General features: G+C 39.9%; 1 long non-coding RNA gene across 1 annotated transcript; it reads right to left on the bottom strand.

Annotated features, from left to right (window-relative positions):
* Window positions 1-2,104: 2,104 nt before the first annotated feature.
* Window positions 2,105-7,510, bottom strand: LOC139751630 (uncharacterized). Its single transcript, XR_011713396.1, has 2 exons — window positions 5,700-7,510; window positions 2,105-5,459 (listed from the first exon to the last, which is right to left on the bottom strand). It is a non-coding gene; the product is annotated as an uncharacterized lncRNA (long non-coding RNA).
* Between the last annotated feature and the right edge of the window lie 8,677 nt (window positions 7,511-16,187).

Raw genomic sequence — 16,187 nt, 5'->3', positions numbered from 1 at the left:
ACACAAACATATACATATATACACATGTACATATTCATACTTGCTTGCCTTCATCCATTTCTGGCGCTACCCCGTCCCACAGGAGACAGCCGTTTCCCATGTCAGTGAGGTAGTGCCAGGAAACAGACAAAGAAAGACCCATCCACTCATATACACATACATATACATACACAGCCATAAACATATATACACATGTACATATTCATATTAGCTTACCTTCAACCATTCCTGGTGCCACCGTGCCTCACAGGAAACACGATCACAATCCCTTGTGTCAGTGAGGAAGAACCAAGAAAACAAAAAGGCCACATTCGTTCACACTCATTCTCTTGGTGTCATGTGTAATGCACCAAAACCACAACTCGCTATCCACATCCAGGCCCCACAGACCTTTCCATGGTTTACCCCAGACATTCAACAGCATGTCGACCCTGGTATACCACATTATTCCAATTAACTTTATTCCTTGCAAGCCTCTCACCCTCCTGCATGTTCAGGTCCCAATTGCTCAAAATCTTTTTCACTCCATCCTTCCACCTCCAATTTGGTCTCCTGCTTCTTGTTCTCTCCTCATCTGACATTTACATCCTCTTTATCAACCTTTCCTCACTCAGCCTTTTTTCACTCATTCTCTCCACATATCCAAACCACTTCAACACATCCTCTTCTACTCTCTCAACCATACTCATTTTATTACCACACATCTCTCTTACCCTTTTATAACTTACTCAGTCAAACCACCTCTCACCAAATATTGTCCTCAAACATTTCATTTCCAACACATCCACCCTCCTCCATACAACCCTATCTATAGCCCATGCCTTGCAACCAAATAATATTGTTAGAACCACTGTTCCTTCAAACATACCCATTATTGCTCTCCAAGATAATGTTCTCTCCTTCCACACATTCTTCGTCGCTCCCATAACCTTCACCCCCTCCCCCACCCTATGACTCACTTCCTTTTCCATGGTTCCATTTGCTGCTAAGTGCACTCCCAGATATCTAAAATACTTCACTTCCTCCAATTTTTCAACATTCAAATTCACATCCCAACTAACTTGCCCCTCAACCCTGCTGATCCTAATAACCTTGCTTTTATTCACATTCACTTTCAACTGAATTAAGGCCTGGCTCCTCTGTGTGGGTGTGGGTGGGTGTGGGTGGGTGTGAGAGTTCCCAAACAATCCTCTCTCAACTCTAGCATCTAGCACAGACTTTCTCAACACAAATATAGTTTATATCTAGAAGTCTATATGTCTATTTCTATCTACATCTCTGATGTTCATTCCCTCTAAAAACTCCTTCAAGGGGATGGCTATGGCAAAAGATTCTCAATAACTGATGAGCTGTAATGCTACTTGTGAGCCTTCAGTGCCTTACCCTTAACAGGCTGCTGGCAAAGGACAACTCTAGAGCAGTGTTTCCAGAGGCTCTTACCGACTACCACTACCTAATTTTCCAACCTACCACTTCTACCTAATGCTCCTGCCTAATGTTCCTACCTAATGTTCCTGTCTAACATTCCTACCTACTACTTGTATCTATTGCTCCTTGCATTTTGCCGAAAGGCAGGGTTAGCACATAGTTCTCACTGCAGGAAAATCTAGGGCTACGAAGGATGAGTTGTGCGAGTTAAGTGTTGTTAAAATATTATGTAAGACAAAGAGAGATTGCACATTTGTGGACAGAGTGCCAGGAGTTCACATGTAGGTGAGGCAGAAAGAAAAGAGAGCTGCCTGGATCAAAGCAAGGCAACTTTACTGAATTGCTGGCTCAATACACAGATGTTACTAACCCTCCTGCTACCCAGGCATGTAGTATTGGAAATATGCCTCCTTGGTCGGTTGCTGCCTACTACCTACCACATCAAGAAATATCTAAAATATTTCATATGGCATATAATCCCCTTATAAATCAGTGAGATCAACATGAATCAGTTGAAAATAAGATGTGATTATTCGTGCAGAATTTCAACTTTTGATTCTGTTGAGGTGCAAAGTTCTCAACACTACCATCACAAGGTATAGACCGTATGTGATGAGTATCACCATGAAGCATACCTAATATTATCTATCTGGTGCTATGTCAAATAAAAAATTACTTTCATGATTATTTTATTGCCCTTGAATGTAAGACAAACACTTTTTGTACTCAGTATCTACAAGATATGTGTAAAAATAAATGTCATCAGAAAATTTAGAGTATAATCATAAAGATTCAAATGTAATTTTGTTTCCACTGCACATCAATGATGTAATTAGAGAAATTCTTTGGCATTACAATGTAAGAAATTCAAATTAGAAAACTAATCTCAAAGCACTACAGCTTAAGCTATATTATATGTTCTAAGTCTACACACATCTCTATCTGCATTATGTAAACATATTTAGTAAGACATATTAAAGGGAAAAGTTACTATATATACAAGGCACAATGCTCACTGCAAGTTACTGACATTCATGTTCAGCTAATCTTGCAGCTCCCTCTCAAAATATTAATAATACTGCAATAATAAAAGAAGCAGTAAGCATAAAACTACAAGCAAATCAGGGTTGTCCAACACATCAGGAATGCAATTAATTAATCATTCTCACTGATATTCGAACAAATATATAAATATCTAAAATATTGCACATACATAACGTTTTTGATGCATAAATGATTTTTTTCGGCCTCCCACAATGTTTAAAAAAATGGCAAAATCATACTGTCTTTAGATCCATGAAAAAGCATAAAAATATGAAAAAAAAAAAATTCTCTTGAAAATTAACTTACCTTTCCTAGTTGAACAAAAATACTTCAGAAATATATCATCTACCAGGTTGAACACAGATAAGTATTTAAGATGAGTTCACTTAAATTTCACTTTTTATTTGTGTAATCAGGTGCAGAAAAACAACCATTGTTTTTTTCTTGTGAATTATGATTTAATCATTGGTAATTCAAGAAAAACACATAACTTACTGAGTGGCATGGCTACAGCAGTGGGTGCCACAGACATGGAATGTCTCAAGAAAAGGTGCATAACTACCTACCATGGTCAATTATGGGTTACTGAGGCTTCCAGGTAGTGCTGAGAACTCATCCTTTCTTTAGAATGCCATCTATGGTCAACAACAGAGCCTACAATGTATGCCGAAGTTAATGTAGCACGAAATTACATGCACACACTAATCCCTAAAACAACTTTTTATTTAAGCAAAAAAAGATGCCACCAGCACTGAAAAGGTTAATGGAGCATGAAATTCACAAATACACAAAATGTAATAATGTTATGAAAAAATGTTTCTTAAACATAAATCAAGGAAGATAAATTTGTGTATCTTTAAAAATTTTTCACAGGATAAACATCTAATATAGATGAATCACACATTTTAAAACATCGTCACAAAATCTAACAAACGTAATTTTACAAATACCTTAAGACCAAATCTTTACAGTAGGAGAAAAGAACTCGTGATACCTATCATTTCTCCACTGTGCCAGCTTGAGAGCAAGTGTAAGCCGAGTGTACCACTTCAGACAAAAGTTTATAGAAAAATCCATCTTATACTGAATATAAAAAGTTCAACCAATGGGATCAAGAAACAATAAACAGCTGCAAGCTTTAATTTATGTGATAAAATCTTATGTGTGACAGCAAAGAACAGATTATTTACCAAAGCACCACCTTTTAAGTGTAAAGCAAATGAAACTACTCCGGATATTGGTCAGATATAAAGAAGCACCTCAGACTGATCATCTTATTGATACACAACCACAATGAAGTAACAAAACAATTTTTGTTCCTGTGTAGTTAGTGTTATTTCCTGATTGCTTATGCATAAAAAGCAGAGAAAAAAAGCTATTATTCCCTTCCAACTTTGCTTTTGTGTCAAGGACAATGATATTTTGAAATTTATATATTTCCAATTGGGCAAGAAGCAAATTTGCACATTTCTAATCACATAAAGTCAGTAAAACTACAACATTTGTATCAAAACTAACATGTATTTACACAAATGTTAACAAAGGTGATCACAAAGGATTTAGAAGTGAGTATCTTTTGAGATTTACCATTTTACTGTAAATCACAATCATGAATCTGACCCCAAATATAACCTCCCACCATGTTCTTGTCATGCGTTCCTTTGTAGCGGCGTCCAAAGTCCAGTATCCTGGTGGAACGCCTTCCCTTGCTCCTCTGATTACACTTCCATGTTCTCTTTGAATTTATCAAGATGAGCATCAAGGATATGGACTATGAGGGACATCCTGCAGCCTAATTTTCCATAGTTCTTCACCATAGTCGCAACCAGCTCCACAAAGTTTTTGGCCTTGTGATTGCCCAGGAAGCCCTGAACCACTATGAAAAAGCTGTACCAAGTAGCTTTCTCCTTCTTAGTGAGCTTCTTGGGGAATTCTTTGTGTGCAAGGATCTTCTTTATCAGTGGTCCGAAAAGACACTGACTTTGATCTTTGCCCAAGACAACTTAGAAGGGTCTTAACAGTACTTGAAGGCTGCAGATTCCTTATCTAGAGCTGTAATAAATTGTTTCATAAGGCCTAATTTTATGTACAGTGGTGGCATCAACACTTTCCAGTGGTCCACCAGTGGCTCCTGCTTGACATTATTCATCCCCACAGAGAATTCAGTCCTCTGTGGCCAGTCCCACCTGTGGTATTGTGCTGTGGTGTCCCTGCCATCCCAAAGGCAAAGATAGCAGGGAAACTTGGTAAAACCACCTTGGAGACCCATCAGGAATGCCACTATTTTGAATTCTACGATGACCTCCCAGCTGTACTCATCATACTTCAAGGAATCTAGCAAGGCCTTGACACTGTTGCATTCTTCTTTGATGTACACCCTGTGAACCATTATGGAGCAGCATGGTTTTGATGCTCCTGGATGAAATGTCAATAAAGAGGCACCAATTGTCTGGGTTACAGGTGATTCTGATTGCTTCGAACAGACTGGTTACATTGTGGCAGAAGCAGAGCCCATCTTGACGGGTGAAGAAGTTGGAAAATCTACGTGATGTGGTTTGCATGCTTTCATCCAACACGTTCTACTGCTTCAGCCTTGATGTCAAAAGCTTGGCAGTGGACTTTGTGACACCAAGATTTCTGATCAGTCGCTGATGTCTTTTTGATTGGGGAAATATGGGTTTCTCTCCTTAGCTGCAACTTTGAAATGGTAATCTGGATCTATGTCTTCCTAACCCTCTGACTTGCTGGTCTGTTTTGATGATGGCTGCTTTCTCATCAGAAGAGTGCATTAGCAGAGTTAAGGGCCGTGTGGCACCGAGGCAATGGTTGATGAAGGTCCAGATACGTGATAGCAGGTACAGTCTTGAAGGTCCAACATTTGGAAGAGTCCACCATGCAGAAGTGGCAATTGCTTGAGTGGTCAGTGGGTTCCCACCAAATTCTTGGGATAGTGAACTTCATGGCTCTCTTTTCCCCTCTGTAGCATCCTGCAAAATAACAATATAATATTGTGATTATGAAAAAATTATATATTTATATCTATAAATATATTTCACCGATGACTAATGAGTAAGAGAGTCTCTCAACATGTTCCATAAATATTTTTTCAATGACATTGAAAACTTAAAGAAAATCAAAATACAAAATTCTTAAATTCCAAAAATTCTAAAAAATGTTATAAGAAAATTCCACCTTCCAAACGAGCAACAATTGCCTATTTTACCTACCAGAGTTTTATTTTTGCAGTGCTCACAGGTGAAATGAGGTGCCAAAATCTGTCTTGATTCCTGACTGGCATGCTGAAATATGTCCTGTATGCCTCGCATATCTCAGCTGATGCTGCTGTGGAGTAATTTTTTACTCGTTTTGATAAACTGGCCACAGACATAGCATAATGTGTTTGCTGGATGCTTACAACCTCTAGATGCCATCTTAGAAAAATGTATGTATATGTATTCACTTAGGCAGCAAGATCTAAGCTGAACTAGTTGGCTTAAGGCCCTTATATTTATACTAATATTCATATTACTGGAAACTTCTAGAGAGTTCTGTGTTAGCTAATCACCACTGAATCTATCAGGAATGTTCTGAAGAATATGTAAATTTCAAAATATGACTATTCTAAACACAAAATCAAAGTTTCAAGGGAACAATAGCCATTACAAAACAACACTTATTATCCAGGAAAAAAAGAAGTAAAAATTTGTTACACAGTGAATATACAACCACAATGAAGATACAAAGCTCTGTACATCACGGATGCTTTTCTCCACAAGCCTTTTACTTTCTCAAGCTCAGCTAGAATGAAAGTAGAATTCTGCCTTGGGATAAGCGAAGCCTTTGTGACAGATCTACGTAAGTAATGTCTCCAGGAAAATGGACTCATTTCAGCCATATGTACAAAAGTGTTAGAAAAATTTCTAGCCATGTTGTATCTGATAAAGCAATCCTTAAAACATACTATAAAAACCATCGGTACCACACGGGGAAAAAATATCGTTGATATTAGAAGTGGAGGGTGGAAGGGGGAGGAGGATAACAAGATCATGGAAGGATAGAGTGAAGGAGCCTTTGGGATGTTGAAGCCTGAACATTCAGGAGGAAGATGTGCATGGGAATGAATAAACAGGATCACTGTGGCATCAAGCTATCAGGTGGCTGAACAAGGGCATATTAAGTAATCAACAAAAAACAAAAACACAAATGTGTAAATGTGAGACTGTTGTTCACTTGTTTCTGACACTACACTGCAATGGCAGGAGAGGCAAGAAAGAAAAAATCAATATATACTTTGCCATAAGGAGGCCATCATCATGCAAATGCTTTATCATCACCAAATGTAAACTTGTCCAAACATGAAATATAAGAACTCATCGTTTCTCGTATTCAGAATGAAAAAAAGGGGCATGAGAACTGTTATTCATTAATGTTACATACTGGAAGATTATTCAATCACAAAAGCAAGTTTAAAGAAGTATGTAAATAACATGTCTAATAATAACTGATGGTCACCTCTGCAGTTTTTCAAGCCTAGAAATAACACTGCCCATAAACATATTTTTGCAGGGAAAAAATGCAATTGAGTGGGAGAAGTATAAAAGAAAGAGACAGGAGGTCAAGAGAAAGGTGCAAGAGGTGAAAAAAAGGGCAAATGAGAGTTGGGGTGAGAGATTATCAGTAAATTTTAGGGAGAATAAAAAGATGTTCTGGAAGGAGGTAAATAGGGTGCGTAAGACAAGGGAGCAAATGGGAACTTCAGTGAAGGGCGTAAATGGGGAGGTGATAACAAGTAGCGGTGATGTGAGAAGGAGATGGAATGAGTATTTTGAAGGTTTGTTGAATGTGTCTGATGACAGAGTGGCAGATATAGGGTGTTTTGGTCGAGGTGGTGTGCAAAGTGAGAGGGTTAGGGAAAATGATTTGGTAAACAGAGAAGAGGTAGTAAAAGCTTTGCGGAAGATGAAAGCCGGCAAGGCAGCAGGTTTGGATGGTATTGCAGTGGAATTTATTAAAAAAGGGGGTGACTGTATTGTTGACTGGTTGGTAAGGTTATTTAATGTATGTATGACTCATGGTGAGGTGCCTGAGGATTGGCGGAATGCGTGCATAGTGCCATTGTACAAAGGCAAAGGGGATAAGAGTGAGTGCTCAAATTACAGAGGTATAAGTTTGTTGAGTATTCCTGGTAAATTATATGGGAGGGTATTGATTGAGAGGGTGAAGGCATGTACAGAGCATCAGATTGGGGAAGAGCAGTGCGGTTTCAGAAGTGGTAGAGGATGTGTGGATCAGGTGTTTGCTTTGAAGAATGTATGTGAGAAATACTTAGAAAAGCAAATGGATTTGTATGTAGCATTTATGGATCTGGAGAAGGCATATGATAGAGTTGATAGAGATGCTCTGTGGAAGGTATTAAGAATATATGGTGTGGGAGGCAAGTTGTTAGAAGCAGTGAAAAGTTTTTATCGAGGATGTAAGGCATGTGTACGTGTAGGAAGAGAGGAAAGTGATTGGTTCTCAGTGAATGTAGGTTTGCGGCAGGGGTGTGTGATGTCTTCATGGTTGTTTAATTTGTTTATGGATGGGGTTGTTAGGGAGGTAAATGCAAGAGTCCTGGAAAGAGGGGCAAGTATGAAGTCTGTTGGGGATGAGAGAGCTTGGGAAGTGAGTCAGTTGTTGTTCGCTGATGATACAGCGCTGGTGGCTGATTCATGTGAGAAACTGCAGAAGCTGGTGACTGAGTTTGGTAAAGTGTGTGGAAGAAGAAAGTTAAGAGTAAATGTGAATAAGAGCAAGGTTATTAGGTACAGTAGGGGTGAGGGTCAAGTCAATTGGGAGGTGAGTTTGAATGGAGAAAAACTGGAGGAAGTGAAGTGTTTTAGATATCTGGGAGTGGATCTGTCAGCGGATGGAACCATGGAAGCGGAAGTGGATCATAGGGTGGGGGAGGGGGCGAAAATTTTGGGAGCCTTGAAAAATGTGTGGAAGTCGAGAACATTATCTCGGAAAGCAAAAATGGGTATGTTTGAAGGAATAGTGGTTCCAACAATGTTGTATGGTTGCGAGGCGTGGGCTATGGATAGAGATGTGCGCAGGAGGATGGATGTGCTGGAAATGAGATGTTTGAGGAAAATGTGTGGTGTGAGGTGGTTTGATCGAGTAAGTAACGTAAGGGTAAGAGAGATGTGTGGAAATAAAAAGAGCGTGGTTGAGAGAGCAGAAGAGGGTGTTTTGAAATGGTTTGGGCACATGGAGAGAATGAGTGAGGAAAGATTGACCAAGAGGATATATGTGTCGGAGGTGGAGGGAACGAGGAGAAGAGGGAGACCAAATTGGAGGTGGAAAGATGGAGTGAAAAAGATTTTGTGTGATCGGGGCCTGAACATGCAGGAGGGTGAAAGGAGGGCAAGGAATAGAGTGAATTGGAGCGATGTGGTATACAGGGGTTGACGTGCTGTCAGTGGATTGAATCAAGGCATGTGAAGCGTCTGGGGTAAACCATGGAAAGCTGTGTAGGTATGTATATTTGCGTGTGTGGACGTGTGTATGTACATGTGTATGGGGGGGGTTGGGCCATTTCTTTCGTCTGTTTCCTTGCGCTACCTCGCAAACGCGGGAGACAGCGACAAAGTATAAAAAAAAAAAAAAAAAAAAAAAAAAAAAAAAAAAAAAAAATAAACATATTTTACAGGCATGCATCTCAGAACAAAATGGGCAATCCTTTGGACATCATGTACAAGGAACATTTGATCTTGACATAATAATTCTTTTATCTATCATACTTAATCGCTGTTTCCCACATATATACACACATATATATACATAAAAGCCATACACATTTACATATCAACATACACACATATACATATATATACATAAAAGCCATACACATTTACATACCAACATACACACATATACATAGATATATATGTATATACACATGTCCATATTCATACTTGCATACCTTCATCCATTCCTGGTGCTACCCTGCCCCACAGGAGACAGCATTGCTACCCCCTGCTTCAGCGAGGTAGTGCTAAGAAAACAGACAAAAACGCCACATTCGTTCACTCTCAGTCTCCAGCTGTCACATGTAATGCACTGAAACCACATCTCCCTATCCACATACCTTTCCATGGTTTACCCTTAATGTTTTACATTCAAGTCGACCCCGGTATACCATATTGTTCCAATTCACTCTATTCCTTGCATGTCGCTCACCCTCCTGTATGTTCAGGCTCCGATCACTCAAAATCTTTTTCACTCCATCCTTCCACCTCCAATTTGGTCTCCACTTCTTGTTCTCCACCTCTGACACATATATCCTTTATGTCAACCTTTTCTCACTCATTCTCTCCATATATCCAAACCATTTCAACACACCCTCTTCTGCTCTCTTAACCACACACTTCTTATTTCCACACATCTCTCTTACCCTTTTATTACTTACTCAATCAAACCACCTCACACCACATATTGTCCTTAAACATTTCATTTCCAACACATTCACCCTCCTCTGTACAACCCTATCTAGAGCCCATGTCTTGCAACCATATAACACTGTTGGAACAGCTATTCCTTCAAACATAACCATTTTTGCTCTACAAGATAACATTCTCTCCTTCCACACATTCTTCATTGCTCCCAAGACCTTTGCCTCCTCCCCAACCCTGTGACTCACTTCCACTTCCATGGTTCCATTCACTGCTAAGTCCACTCCCAGATATCTAAAACACTTCACTTCCTCCAGTTTTTCTCCATTCACACTTACATCCCAATTAACTTGTCCCTCAACCCTACTGAACCTAATAACCTTGTTCTTATTCACAATTAGTCTCACCTTTCTCCTTTCATACACTTTTCCAAACTCCGTCACCATCCCTGCAGTTTCTCACATGAATCAGCCACTAGAGCTGTATCATCAGTGAACAACAACTGACTCATTTCCCAGGTCCTCTCATCCCCAGACTGCATACTCGCCCCTTTCTCCAAAAGTCTTGCATTTACCTAACCACCCTATTCATAAACAAATTAAACAACCATGGGGGTATCACACACCCCTGCTGTAGACGGACATTTATTGGGAACCAATCACTCTCCTCTCTTCCTACTCATACACATGCCTTACATCCTTGGTAAAAACTTTTCACTGCCTCTAGCAACATACCTCCCACACCATATACTCTTAAGACCTTTCACAAAGCATCTCTATCAACTCTTATCATATGCCTTCTCCAGGTCCAAAAATGCTACTTAGTAATTCAACTGCTATTCTAAGTATTCTTCACACACATTCTTCAAAGCAAACACCACATCCACACATCCTCTAACTCTTCTGAAACCTCACTGCTCTCCCCTAATCTGAAGCTCTATGCATGCATTCACCCTTTCAATCAATACCCTCCCATGAAATTTCCGAGGAATACTCAACAAACTTATGCCTCTGGAGTTTGAACACTCACCTTTATCCACTTTGCCTTTGTACAATGGCACTATGCATGCAGTCCGCCAATCCTCAGGCACATCATTGTGATCCATACATACACTGAATACCCTCACCAACCAATCAACAACACATTCATCCCCTTTCTTAATAGATTCTACTGCAATACCATCCAAACCCACCACCTTGTCAGATTCATCTTCTGCAAAGCTTTTACCACCTCTTCTCTCTTAATCAAATCATTCTTCCTGACCCTCTCACTTTGCACACCACCCTGACCAAAACACCCCAACATCTGCCACTCGGTCATCAAACACATTCAACAAACCTTCAAAATACTCACTCCATCTCCTCACTTCATCACTACCTGTTTTTACTTCCCCACTTCACTGATGTCCCTATTTGTTCTCTTGTCTTAGGCACATTATTTACCTCCTCCTAAAACACCTTTTTATTTTCCCTGCAGATTAATGATACTCTCTCACCCTAACTTTCATTTGTCCTCTTTTTCAACCCTTGTGCCTTTCTCTTGACCTCCTGCTGCTTTCTTTTCTACATCTCCCAATCATTTGCACTCCTTCCTTGCAAGTATCATCCAAATGCTTCTCTTTCCTATTTCATAAACAACTTTACTTCTTCATCCCACCACTCACTACCCTTTCTAATCTGCCTACTTCCCACCTTTCTCATGCCACATGCATCTCTTCCACAAGCCATCACTGCTTCCCTAAACACATTCCATTCCTCATCCACTCCCCTCACATAATTTGCTCTCACCTTTTGCCATTCTACACTCACTTTCTTGAGACTTAACAAATACATATAAGATCCACAGCCCATGAGAGAAAGAGTTACATAGATACACAGACCGAAGGTCCAAGTGAGGTGGTGTTAATGTAGTCCCCTTAAAAACAGCAGAAAAAAAGGATCGCAAAGGAAAGGCTCTTATCTCACCCTCCAACACAAGCTAGATGGAAAACGAGAGAGAGAGAGAGAGAGAGAGAGAGAGAGAGAGATACATATATTTTTTTTTTGTCTCCTGCGTTTGCGAGGTAGTGCAAGGAAACAGACGAAAGAAATGGCCCAACCCACCCCCATACACATGTATATACATACGTCCACACATGCAAATATACATACCTCCACAGCTTTCCATGGTTTACCCCAGACGCTTCACATGCCTTGATTCAATCCACTGACAGCACGTCAACCCTAGTATACCACATCGCTCCAATTCACTCTATTCCTTGCCCTCCTTTCACCCTCCTGCATGTTCAGGCCCCAATCACACAAAATCTTTTTCACTCCATCTTTCCACCTCCAATTTGGTCTCCCTCTTCTCCTCGTTCCCTCCACCTCCGACATATATATCCTCTTGGTCAATCTTTCCTCACTCATTCTCTCCATGTGCCCAAACCATTTCAAAACACCCTCTTCTGCTCTCTCAACCACGCTCTTTTTATTTCCACACATCTCTCTTACCCTTACGTTACTTACTCGATCAAACCACCTCACACCACACATTGTCCTCAAACATCTCATTTCCAGCACATCCATCCTCCTGCGCACAACTCTATCCATAGCCCACGCCTCGCAACCATACAACATTCTTGGAACCACTATTCCTTCAAACATACCCATTTTTGCTTTCCGAGATAATGCTCTCGACTTCCACACATTCTTCAAGGCTCCCAGAATTTTCCCCCCCTCCCCCACCCTATGATCCACTTCCGCTTCCATGGTTCCATCCACTGCCAGATCCACTCCTAGATATCTAAAACACTTCACTTCCTCCAGTTTTTCTCCATTCAAACTCACCTCCCAATTGACTTGACCCTCAACCCTACTGTACCTAATAACCTTGCTCTTATTCACATTTACTCTTAACTTTCTTCTTCCACACACTTTACCAAACTCAGTCACCAGCTTCTGCAGTTTCTCACATGAATCAGCCAACAGCGCTGTATCATCAGCGAACAACAACTGACTCACTTCCCAAGCTCTCTCATCCCCAACAGACTTCATACTTGCCCCTCTTTCCAAAACTCTTGCATTCACCTCACTAACAACCCCATCCATAAACAAATTAAACAACCATGGAGACATTACACACCCCTGCCGCAAACCTACATTCACTGAGAACCAGTCACTTTCCTCTCTTCCTACACATACACATGCCTTACATCCTCGATAAAAACTTTTCACTGCTTCTATATATATATATATATATATATATATATATATATAGATATATATATATATATATATATAGATATATATATATATATATATTTTTTTTTGCTTTGTCGCTGTCTCCTGCGTTTGCGAGGTAGCGCAAGGAAACAGACGAAAGAAATGGCCCAACCCACCCCCATACACATGTATATACATATGTCCACACACGCAAATATACATACCTACACAGCTTTCCATGGTTTACCCCAGATGCTTCACATGCCCTGATTCAATCCACTGACAGCACATCAACCCCGGTATACCACATCGATCCAATTCACTCTATTCCTTGCCCTCCTTTCACCCTCCTGCATGTTCAGGCCCCGATCACACAAAATCTTTTTCACTCCATCTTTCCACCTCCAATTTGGTCTCCCACTTCTCCTCGTTCCCTCCACCTCCGACACATATATCCTCTTGGTCAATCTTTCCTCACTCATTCTCTCCATGTGCCCAAACCATTTCAAAACACCCTCTTCTGCTCTCTCAATCATGCTCTTTTTATTTCCACACATCTCTCTTACCCTTACGTTACTTAAACGATCAAACCACCTCACACCACACATTGTCCTCAAACATCTCATTTCCAGCACATCCATCCTCCTGCGCACAACTCTATCCATAGCCCACGCCTCGCAACCATACAACATTGTTGGAACCACTATTCCTTCAAACATACCCATTTTTGCTTTCCGAGATAATGTTCTCGACTTCCACACATTCTGCAAGGCTCCCAGGATTTTTGCCCCCTCCCCCACCCTATGATCCACTTCCGCTTCCATGGTTCCATCCGCTGCCAGATCCACTCCCAGATATCTAAAACACTTTACTTCCTCCAGTTTTTCTCCATTCAAACTTACCTCCCAATTGACTTGACCCTCAATATATATATATTCAAGGGGGGAAAAAAAAAAGTCCCCTTTAAAGCAGAGGAGTATAGCAATGTAAGTGATCTCTCCCCATCCTCTAGCAACATGCCAGATGGAACACAGGTAGACAAAATATCGTGCAGGATTAATTTGCATGAAAGAAATTTCAGTAGGAGAGTCAACAGGTAAGATCAACGTGAATATGTCAAGCACCTCATCACCAACAACATGCATCCCTTCACTTTTTGTTTGAATAAACTTAAGCTCTAGTCTTGTGACTTACCATGTATATATTATTCCCGATGTGGAAAAATGATACAATAATTCTTTCTTGCTCCCTTAAAGCACACAACACAGGTTTATCAATGTTGATATGTTACAGCACCAAGGCCGGAGAGAGACTGGTGACTGAGGAAGTAACTTAATATACTACTATGCTATTATCATTAAATGAATTATCATCATTTTGAAGATATTAAGAGTGTTGCTCAGCACAATACGTTTTGGGTGCTTATTCCAGGCATCAATAATGTCAATGAAGAAGTATTTTGTAGAATCCATATTAACTTGGTGACCTCTGAGTTTCAGTCTCGTTAGTGGGACTGGTGCTACTGTAAAGAAATTTTCAATACCGACATTGTTAATTCCTTGACATATTTCAAAACATTTTATCAACTGCCTTGGAGAAACCTCTTGCTTAGATAGATCAAGTTTAATTCTCACAATCTGTCCTCATATGGTTTGTTACACAAAGAAGGAATCAATTGAGCTGCTCTTTGCTGCACTAATTCCAATTCAATAACATCCTTGTTTAAGTGACAGGCAAAAAAATTCATTGCATGTTCGAGGTGGGGTCTAACAAGACATATAGTGGCAATATCACATCCTTGCTCTTGTATGTAAAGTTTCTGTTAATAAATCCTAACATCCTGCATGCTTTCTTGGCAACTTCATGACAGTGCAGGGAGAACTTGAAGTTGCTGGAGACAGCATTCTCTAGATTCCTCACACAAGGGGTGCCTTTTATCTCGTGGTCCATCAGTTTATGATCAAATTTTTTGTTGAGGTTTCTTGCTCACACCAGCTGACATTTATTGATGCTAAATGGCATTGCCATTTTCTAAACCATTCAGTGACTTTATCTAGACCCTCTTGTGATCTTAGATTATCTTCTTTAGTTAATATGGCACTGATGATCCTCGTGTCATCTGCAAATTTGGATAATAAATTATTCAGCTCTAAATCAATAGTTAATATAAATGATGGCTCCTTGGGGGACTACAAGTAATGGGCAATCAGTGATGAATCACCATTCATTACAACTCTCTGTCTCCTATCATGTAACCAAGATTCAATCAAGTTTCCTAAGCAACCAGTAATTCCCAAGTCCCAGACTTTAATGCATCAATTCAACATGGGGGAAATTTGTCATGGTCTTGAATAAATTCACGATAAAATTCAAGTAGGTTTGCACTGGCATGATCTGTGCCTTCCAAAACCATGCTTTGTGTTATAGGTAAGACTAAGTGGCTCAAGGTAGGTTAAGATTTCATTTCTAATAATCTACTTCAGAAGTTTACATATAATTGATGTGTAGCTAAAAGGATGGTGATTGCTAGGCATTTTATGGCATCCTCTTTTAAATACAAGAGTGATGTCTGCCAGTCTCCAGTCCTATTTCATCCTGGAGAGATTTATTGACAGTTTGGAAATTTCATGTTTGATGTTTTAAATTACTCGTGGGTACAAACAATCAGGACCTGGACTTTCATAAGTCTTCACCTTAATTGTCTGTTAGTATTTCTCTAACTGTGATAGTAAATTCCAGTATCATAAGAGTGCTATTTATTAGTCAAAATTTGTGTTGCTGCTTTCTAGTTGTAAAAACTGAACTAAAGAACTTGTTAGGGGTTGTTGCAATGCTTTTATCATACACAATGGGTTCCTCATCTTCATTACCTTGGGGTCTTTCCCACTCCTTAAGTTTCTTATTACTGATTTTTGCAAACTTCATTGCTGTTTCTTGCATCACAAGATGGGGAGGGTTTCCAGCAACTTGATCCCACCCCCTTTAGTCACTTTCTTCAACAAGCAGGGAATATGGCAGTAAAACTCCTCCTCCCCTACACTAGTGATAAAGAAACAGTAACTATCCTGATAGAATTAGC

The sequence above is a fragment of the Panulirus ornatus genome, chromosome 11 (genome assembly GCF_036320965.1).
Source record: "Panulirus ornatus isolate Po-2019 chromosome 11, ASM3632096v1, whole genome shotgun sequence".
In the NCBI taxonomy this organism is placed as follows: domain Eukaryota; kingdom Metazoa; phylum Arthropoda; class Malacostraca; order Decapoda; family Palinuridae; genus Panulirus; species Panulirus ornatus.
Note: the sequence above shows the minus strand (reverse complement) of the source record. Positions and strands in the feature narration are given on the sequence as shown.